General features: G+C 36.0%; 1 long non-coding RNA gene across 1 annotated transcript; it reads right to left on the bottom strand.

Moving 5' to 3' along the window:
• Positions 1-1,923: 1,923 nt before the first annotated feature.
• Positions 1,924-7,463, bottom strand: LOC141385853 (uncharacterized). The gene is made up of 3 exons (XR_012406964.1): positions 7,008-7,463; positions 5,323-6,957; positions 1,924-4,842 (listed from the first exon to the last, which is right to left on the bottom strand). It is a non-coding gene; the product is annotated as an uncharacterized lncRNA (long non-coding RNA).
• Positions 7,464-10,722: the final 3,259 nt, after the last annotated feature.

Genomic DNA, 10,722 nt, shown 5'->3' with positions numbered 1-10,722 from the left:
ATTGCCAATATGTAAAAATCGAAGTTGCTTTTTTGGAGTGTTTAATCAAACATTTGTTAGCTCAATCTATAAACTCTAACACTGTAATCATATATTTCATTGTCAAATAAACTACTTACAGGCGTCCTAACTGCTATATGACCTCACCCTGCAAAACCGCTTGACCCCCGTTAATTGCTGCTTGCAGCTATATTTAGGGGGTCAAGCGCGAAGCGCTGAAACCCTATTGTATTTGTAAGGATTTTTATTATTATTATTCTGCCGAAGTCACTATTGCCCAGACCAAACCGTAAGTCCGAGAGAGCTGAAACTTGGTCAGATGGTAGTACTCCGGTACACTACATTCTCACCGAAGATCAGCCAAATCGGCCCATAGGTGGCGCTATTGCGCCAAAACCCAATATTTTGGCCGCCATTTGTACACCGTTTGTCGTAGACTCAAAAAAATTACATATTTGGAATCCTTGGGTCAGCCCGAACAAAAGTGGAGTGACCCAGATTTTCTCTACGGTGGACCGTTTTCCCGCTACATCGCGATTTGTCCAAAACCTACTTTTGCGAACTAGTCCTAGGTTTTTTGCCCAATCTGAACCAAACCAGCTCTGAAATGTTCTCTGGACACTGAATATCAATAATTATCAAAAAAAAGTTGAAATTTTTATTTTCGCACGAAACAGTACACAACAATGTTCGATGCTAATTGAAGCTAATTGCTAATTGTAGCTATAACTTTTGAAAGAAATGAGATATCATCACTAAACTTGGTACACATATGTGTAAGCTTAATTTGATGTGATAGTGCAAAACCCGTGGACTTTGGCCACAAGGTGGCGCTATAAAGTTTAAATAACATAAAAATTACTCTAACCTTACAACCATTACTCCAATAAGCTTGAAATTTGGCATGCAGTGTCTTTGACCAAGTTGTCATAACATACTATAAGGACATTGGCATATCTCAAAAAACATGGCCGCCATTGGCCAATTAAAATTGAGCAGCCATTTAACAAGGTTAACGATGAGTGATCGGGACGAAACTCGGTGGGCATATTCAACTCATGGTCCTAGAGGTCTGTAAGAATTTTGAAAGAAACCAGCCACTAGGGGGCGATTTTACGTATTTTTAGTGCGTAATGGGTTGTGTATTACACAACCTTTTGCGCAACCACACAAAATACATATCATATGATAGGCCTGCTCATACCGAATAGTTTGACACTAAAACCACTGCTGTCACTCACACCGTTCGTTAAATATTCATCGATATAGGAAAAACCTACTTTTGCGAACTAGTCCCTGGTTTTTCGCTCAATCCCAACGAAACAAGTGTTGTTAGAATCTCTGGACTGTGTAGATCAATAATTATCAAAAAAAAGTTAAACTTTTTACTTTGGCTAGCTGTAACAGGCTAATTTACAAAAGGGACGTGTCCACACGAGCCTACATGCCTGTAAACCAATAGGGAAAGCCCAAAACATCACAGAAATTGGTGAGCACATGTGGCATATCCATGAGAAGAAACTTGCAAAATTTTGTGAAGATCAAACCATAGGTGGCGCTATAATAGCAAAAATAGTCTTAAAAACATGCCAAATGGCTTAAAAATAAAGTAAATTTGCTTCATTTAAACACTATTTCACAAATACACTCATTCTACATATCATATGATAGGTCTGCTCATACTGAACAGTTTGACACTAAAACCACTGCTGTCACTCACACCGTTCATTAAAAAACCATCAATATAAACAAAACCTACTTTTGCGAACTAGTCTCTAGTTTTTTACTCGATCGCAACGAAACCAGTGTTGTATGAACCTCTGGACTGAGTAGATCAATAATTATCAAAAAAAAGTTGAACTTTCCATTTAAGATAGCTGTAACAGGCTCATTTACAAAAGGGGCGTGTCTACACGAACCTACATGCCTGTAAACCAATAAGAAAAACCCAAAACATCACAGAAATTGATGAGCACATGTGGCATATCAATGCAAATAAACATGCAAAATTTTGTGGTGATCGGGCAATAGGTGGCGCTATAATAGTAGAAATGGTTCTAAAAACATCATAAAATGGCTTAAAAATGCAGTAAATGTGCTTAATTTACACACCTATCACTGAAATGATTTATAAGTTTTTTTTTTTTGCCCATCTTGGATGTTTAAATGTCTCAAAAACACATATTTTTAGTATTCTATCATTTTAGCCACTATAACACAGACTTTTAACTGTCACCTACCATTTCTAACCACTAGATGTCACAACAAGACCACTTATTTATTGTTCATAACATTTGCATACCTTTGTTGTTTTACATTTTTTTGAGTTTAAAGTCAGGGAAATTGCATTTAGGATCATTCTGAATCACATTTGACCTGATATAAACACTGCTATGCATTAAACATCTAATTTTTTCACAGTTAACCTCTGTGAAATAATTCTAATAGGCAAAACTGGTTCTATAATTAAACACCTTGTTTTAAAACATTTGTAAAGAAAATCACAACTGTGGCCACTAGATGGCAGTAACAGACCACTTATTGTTTATAGTTTATTTTACTGCTCTGTAGCAAAGAATGTAATGTAATGTAATGCATTCTGAATCCCAAATTGACATTAACTGAACACAGTTAATGCATTTAAGATTAAATTTTGTCAAAGCTTGTCACACCTTTTACTCTATAGATTTTTAAATTCTTTTAATAAAACACAAAGTTATTAGTTTATATAGTGATATAGTTTTGTCATGTTTGTTGGGAAGAGCTAAAATAGCCATAACTCATGAATGGATTGAAATATCTACACCAAACTTGTTAGACATATGCAAGAGGTTAATCAGAGGTCATAGCATGAAACTCGTAGACATTGGCCACATGGTGGCGCTATACATTGTAAAATCACTGTATCTGAGTAACCATTTATCTGATTAACTAGAAATTTGACATGCTGTGTCTTTATCTAAGGTGCCATGACTCGATCTACACATTATATCATAGGGCTGCTTATACTGAATGCTTTGACATAAAAGCGGTCACTCGAAATGTTCATTAAAAATTTGTCAATATGTAAAAATCGAAGTTGCTTCTCTGGAGTGTTTAATCAAACATTTGTTAGCTCAATCTATAAACTTTAACACTCTAATCTATATTTCATTGTCGAATAAACTACTTACAGGCATCCTAACTGCTATATGACCTTACCCTGCTAAACTGCTTGACCCCCGTTAATTGCTGCTTGCAGCTATATTTATTATTAGGGGGTCAAGCGCGAAGCGCTGAAACCCTATTGTTTTTGTTAAGATTTTTATTATTATTATTATTATTATTATTATTCTGCCGAAGTCACTATTGCCCAGACCAAACCGTAAGGCCGAGAGAGCTGAAACTTGGCCAGATGGTAGTACCCCGGTACACTACGTTCTGGCTAAAGATCAGCCAAATCAGACCATAGGTGGCGCTATGGCGCAAAAAAAACACTTTTTGGACATTTTTGGCCGCTATTCGTTCACCGTTTGTCGTAGACTCAAAAACTTTACATTTTTTGAATCCTTGGGTTAAGCTGAACAAAAGTGTATAGCAGAAATTTTTGCTCTACGACGCACCGTTTTCCCGCTACATCGCGATTTGTCCGAAACCTACTTTTGCGAACTAGTCTTAGGTTTTACACTCAATCTAAACCAAACCAGCTCTCAAATGTTCTCTGGACACTGAATATCAATAATTATCAAAAAAAAGTTGACATTTTTATTCTCACTCGAAACAGTACACAACAATGTTCGATGCTAATTGAAGCTAAATGCTAATTGGAGCTATAACTTTTGAACGAAATGAGATATCATCACCAAACTTGATACACACATGCATAAGTTCAATTTGAGGTAACACTGCAAAACCCGCAGACTTTGGCCACATGGTGGCGCTATAAAGCTAAAAAAACATAAAAATTACTCTAACCTTACAGCCACTAGTCCGATCAGCTTGAAATTTGGCATGCAGTGTCTTTGACCAAGTTGTCATAACATACTATAAGGAGATTGGCATATCTCAAAAAACATGGCCGCCATTGGCCAATTAAAATTGAGCAGCCATTTAACAAGGTTAACGATAAGTGATCGAAACGAAACTCGCTGGGCATGTTCGACTCACGGTCCTATAGGTCTGTAAGAATTTTGAATGAAATCGGCCACTAGGGGGCGATTTTACGTATTTTTAGTGTGTAATGAGTTGTGTATCACACAACCTTTTGCGCAACCACACAAAATACATATCATATGATAGGCCTGCTTACACCGAACAGTTTGACACTCAAACCACTGCTGTCACTTACACCGTTCAATAAATATTTATCAATATAGGAAAAACCTACTTTTGCGAACTAGTCCCTGGTTTTTCACTCAATCGCAACGAAACCAGTGTTGTTGGAATCTCTGGACTTTGTAGATCAATAATTATCAAAAAAATGTTGAACTTTTCACTTTGGCTAGCTGTAACAGGCTAATTTACAAAAGCGGCGTGTCCACACGAACCTACATGCCTGTAAACCAATAAGGAAAGCCCAAAACATCACAGAAATTGGTGAGCACATGTGGCATATCAACGAGATGAAACTTGCTAAATTTTGTGAAGATCAAACCATAGGTGGCGCTATAATAGCAAAAATAGTCTTTAAATAATGCTAAATCGCTTAAAAATAAAGTAAATTTGCTTCATTTACATACTATTTCACAAAAAACACTTAATCTACATATCATATGATAGGTCTGCTCGTACTGAACAGTTTGAGACTAAAACCACTGCTGTTACTCAAACTGTTCATTAAAAAACCATCAATATAAACAAAACCTACTTTTGCGAACTAGTCCCTGGTTTTTCACTCAATCGCAACGAAACCAGTGTTGTTGGAATCTCTGGACTGTGTAGATCAATAATTATCAAAAAAAAGTTGAACTTTTCACTTTGGCTAGCTGTAACAGGCTAATTTACAAAAGCGGCGTGTCCACACGAACCTACATGCCTGTAAACCAATAAGGAAAGCCCAAAACATCACAGAAATTGGTGAGCACATGTGGCATATCAACGAGATGAAACTTGCTAAATTTTGTGAAGATCAAACCATAGGTGGCGCTATAATAGCAAAAATAGTCTTTAAATAATGCTAAATCGCTTAAAAATAAAGTAAATTTGCTTCATTTACATACTATTTCACAAAAAACACTTAATCTACATATCATATGATAGGTCTGCTCGTACTGAACAGTTTGAGACTAAAACCACTGCTGTTACTCAAACTGTTCATTAAAAAACCATCAATATAAACAAAACCTACTTTTGCGAACTAGTCCCTGGTTTTTAACTCAATCGCAACGAAACCAGTGTTGTATGAACCTCTGGACTGAGTAGATCAATAATTATCAAAAAAAAGTTGAACTTTCCATTTTAGATAGCTGTAACTGGCTCATTTATAAAAGGGGCGTGTCTACACTAACCTACATGCCTGTAAACCAATAAGGAAAACCGAAAACATCTCAGAAATTGGTGAGCAGATGTGGCATATCAATGTGAATAAACAGGCAAAAATTTTGTGGAGATTGGGCAATAGGTGGCGCTATAATAGTGGAAATGGTTCTAAAAACATGCTAAAATGGCTTAAAAATGAAGTAAATGTGCTTCATTTACACACTTATCACTGAAATGATTTATAAGTTATTTTTTTTGTCCATCTTGGATGTTTAAAGGTCTCAAAAACACATTTTCAATATTCTATCATTTTAGCCACTATAACACAGACTTTTAACTGTCACCTACCATTTCTAACCACTAGATGTCACAACAAGACCACTTATTTATTGTTCAAAACATTTGTATACCTTTGTTGTTTTACATTTTTTGAGTTTAAAGTCAGGGAAATTGCATTTAGGATCATTCTGAATCATATTTTGACCTGATGTAAACACTGTTATGCATTACACATCTAATTTGGTCCCAGTTAACCTCTTCATAATAATTCTAATAGCTAAAACTGGTTCTATAATTAAACACCTTGTTTTAAAACATATGTAAAGAAAATATCATTTGTGGCTTCTAGATGGCAGTAACAGACCACTTATTGTTTATTTTACTGCTCTATAGCAAAGAATGTGATGTAGTGTTATGTAATGCATTCTGAATCCCAAACTGACATGGCATGAACACAGTTAATGCATTTAAGATCAAATTTAGTCAAAGCTTGTCACACTTTTTACTCTGTAGATTTTTAATTATTTTAATAAAATGCAAATTTTTCATTTTATATAGTTAGAACATGCTCAATTATAGAAGGGATATGTTTATGCACACCTAAATGGCTGTAATCACATAAATAAATTACACTGTGGCCACTAGATGGCAGTAGGAGATCACTAATAGCTTATTCACTGCTCTTTTGTCATTTTTATTAAGAAGAGCTAAAATAGCCATAACTCATGAATGAATTAAAATATCTTCACCAAACTTGTTACACATATGCAAGAGGTCAGTCTAAGGTCATAGCATAAAACTCGTAGACAATGGCCACATGATGGCGCTATACATTGTAAAATCACTGTATCTGAGTAACCATTTATCTGATTAACTTAAAATTTGACATGTCGTGTCTTTGTCTAAGGTGCCATGACTCGATCTACACATTATATCATAGGGCTGCTTATACTGGTCACTTTGACATAAAAGTGGTCACTCGAAATGTTCATTAAAAATTTGTCAATATGTAAAAATCGAAGTTGCTTCTCTGGAGTGTTTAATCAAACGTTTGTTAGCTCAATCTATAAACTTTAACGCTCTAATCGTATATTTCGTTGTCGAATAAACTACTTACAGGCGTCCTAACTGCTATATGACCTTACCCTGCTAAACTGCTTGACCCCCGTTAATTGCTGCTCGCAGCTATATTTAGGGGGTCAAGCGCGAAGCGCTGAAACCCTATTGTATTTGTAAGGATTTTTAGGGGGTCAAGCGCGAAGCGCTGAAACCCTATTGTTTTTGTTAAGATTTTTATTATTATTATTATTATTATTATTATTATTATTATTATTCTGCCGAAGTCACTATTGCCCAGACCAAACCGTAAGGCCGAGAGAGCTGAAACTTGGCCAGATGGTAGTACCCCGGTACACTACGTTCTGGCCAAAGATCAGCCAAATCAGACCATAGGTGGCGCTATGGCGCCAAAAAAACACTTTTTGGACATTTTTGGCTGCTATACGTTCACCGTTTGTCGTAGACTCAAAGACTTTACATTTTTTGAATCCTTGGGTTAACCTGAACAAAAGTGTATAGCAGAAATTTTTGCTCTACGACGCACCGTTTTCCCGCTACATCGCGATTTGTCCGAAACCTACTTTTGCGAACTAGTCCTAGGTTTTACACTCAATCTAAACCAAACCAGCTCTCAAATGTTCTCTGGACACTGAATATCAATAATTATCAAAAAAAAGTTGACATTTTTATTCTCACTCGAAACAGTACACAACAATGTTCGATGCTAATTGAAGCTAAATGTTAATTGGAGCTATAACTTTTGAACGAAATGAGATATCATCACCAAACTTGGTACACACATGCATAAGCTTAAATTGAGGTGACACTGCAAAACCCGCAGACTTTGTCCACATGGTGGCGCTATAAAGCTAAAAAAACATAAAAATTACTCTAACCTTACAGCCACTAGTCCGATCAGCTTGAAATTTGGCATGCAGGGTCTTTGACCAAGTTGTCATAACATACTATAAGGAGATTGGCATATCTCAAAAAACATGGCCGCCATTGGCCAATTAAAATTGAGCAGCCATTTAACAAGGTTAACGATGAGTGATCGAAACGAAACTCGCTGGGCATGTTCGCCTCACGGTCCTAGAGGTCTGTAAGAATTTTGAAAGAAATCGGCCACTAGGGGGCGATTTTACGTATTTTTAGTGTGTAATGGGTTGTGTATCACACAACCTTTTGCGCAACCACACAAAATACATATCATATGATAGGCCTGTTCATACCGAACAGTTTGACACTAAAACCACTGCTGTCACTTACACCGTTCGTTAAATATTCATCAATGTAGGTGAAACCTACTTTTGCGAACTAGTCCCTGGTTTTTCACTCAATCGCGACGAAACCAGTGTTGTTAGAATCTCTGGACTGTGTAGATCAATAATTATCAAAAAAACGTTGAACTTTTCGTTTTGGCTAGCTGTAACAGGCTAATTTACAAAAGAGGCGTGTCCACACGAACCTACATGCCTGTAAACCAATAAGAAAAACTCAAAACACCACAGAATTTGGTGAGCACATGTGCCATATCAATGAGAAGAAACTTGCAAAATTTTGTGAAGATCAAACCATAGGTGGCGCTATAATAGCAAAAATAGTCTTTAAATAATGCTAAATCGCTTTAAAATAAAGTAAATTTGCTTCATTTACATACTATTTCAAAAAAAACACTCAATCTACATATCATATGATAGGTCTGCTCATACTGAACAGTTTGAGACTAAAACCACTGCTGTTACTCAAACTGTTCATTAAAAAACCATCAATATAAACAAAACCTACTTTTGCGAACTAGTCCCTGGATTTTAACTCAATCGCAACGAAACCAGTGTTGTATGAACCTCTGGACTGAGTAGATCAATAATTATTAAAAAAAAGTTGAACTTTCCATTTTAGATAGCTGTAACAGGCTCATTAACAAAAGGAGCGTGTCTACACGAACCTACATGCCTGTAAACCCATAAGGAAAACCCAAAACATCACAGAAATTGGTGAGCAGATGTGGCATATCAATGTGAATAAACATGCAAAATCTTGTGGAGATTGGGCAATAGGTGGCGCTATAATAGTAGAAATGGTTCTAAAAACATGCTAAAATGGCTTAAAAATGAAGTAAATGTGCTTCATTTACACACTTATTACTGAAATGATTTATAAGGTTTTTTTTGTCCATCTTGGATGTTTAAACGTCTCAAAAACACATTTTCAATATCATTTTAGCCACTATAACACAGACTTTTAACTGTCACCTATCATTTCTAACCACTAGATGTCACAACAAGACCACTTATTTATTGTTCAAAACATTTGCATACCTTTGTTGTTTTACATTTTTTGAGTTTAAAGTCAGGGAAATTGCATTTAGGATAATTCTGAATCACATTTTGACATGATGCAAACACTGTTATGCATTAAACATCTAATTTGGTCCCAGTTAACCTCTTCATAATAATTATAATAGGCAAAACTGGTTCTATAATTAAACACCTTGTTTTAAAACATGTGTAAAGAAAATCAAAACTGTTGCAACTAGATGGAAGTAACAGACCACTCATAGTTTATAGTTTATTTTACTGCTCTGTAGCAAAGAATGTAATGTAATGTAATGCATTCTGAATCCCAAATTGACATGGCATGAACACAGTTCATGCATTTAAGATCAAATTTTTTCAAAGCTTGTCACACTTTTTACTCTGTAGATTTTTTATTCTTTTAATAAAACACAAAATTTTAAGTTTATATAGTTATATAGTTTTGTCATTTTCATTAAGAAGAGCTAAAATAGCCATAACTCATGAATGGATTGAAATATCTACACCAGACTTGTCACACATATGCAAGAGGTTAATCAGAGGTCAGAGCATGAAACCCGTAGACATTGGCCACATGGTAGCGCTATACATTGTAAAATCACTGTATCCGAGTAACCATTTATCTGATTAACTTAAAATTTGACATGTCGTGTCTTTGTCTAAGGTGCCATGACTCGATCTACACATTATATCATAGGGCTGCTTATACTGGTCACTTTGACATAAAAGCGGTCACTCGAAATGTTCATAAAAAATTTGCCAATATGTAAAAATCGAAGTTGCTTTTCTGGAGTGTTTAATCAAACATTTGTTAGCTCAATCTATAAACTCTAATACTGTAATCGTATATTTCGTTGTCGAATAAACTACTTACAGGTGTCCTAACTGCTATATGACCTTACCCTGCTAAACCGCTTGACCCCCGTTAATTGCTGCTTGCAGCTATATTTATTATTATTATTCTGCCGAAGTCACTATTGCCCAGGCCAAACCGTACGTCCGAGAGAGCTGAAACTTGGCCAGATGGTAGTACTCCGGTACACTACATTCTCACCGAAGATCAGCCAAATCGGCCCATAGGTGGCGCTATTGCGCCAAAACCCATTATTTTGGCCGCCATTTGTACACCGTTTGTCGTAGACTCAAAAAAATTACATATTTGGAATCCTTGGGTCAGCCCGAACAAAAGTGGAGTGACCCAGATTTTCTCTACGGTGGACCGTTTTCCCGCTACATCGCGATTTGTCCGAAACCTACTTTTGCGAACTAGTCCTAGGTTTTTTGCCCAATCTGAACCAAACCAGCTCTGAAATGTTCTCTGGACACTGAATATCAATAATTATCAAAAAAAAGTTGACATTTTTATTCTCGCACGAAACAGTACACAACAATGTTCGATGCTAATTGAAGCTAATTGCTAATTGTAGCTATAACTTTTGAAAGGAATGAGATATCATCACCAAACTTGGTACACATATGTGTAAGCTTAATTTGATGTGACAGTGCAAAACCCGTGGACTTTGGCCACATGGTGGCGCTATAAAGTTTAAATAACATAAAAAGTACTCTAACATTACAGCCATTAGTCCAATCAGCTTGAAATTTGGCA

The sequence above is a fragment of the Danio rerio genome, chromosome 5, assembly GCF_049306965.1.
Source record: "Danio rerio strain Tuebingen ecotype United States chromosome 5, GRCz12tu, whole genome shotgun sequence".
Classification (NCBI taxonomy): domain Eukaryota; kingdom Metazoa; phylum Chordata; class Actinopteri; order Cypriniformes; family Danionidae; genus Danio; species Danio rerio.
The sequence above is the reverse complement of the archived record's forward strand: the minus strand, read 5'-3'. Positions and strand labels throughout refer to the sequence as shown.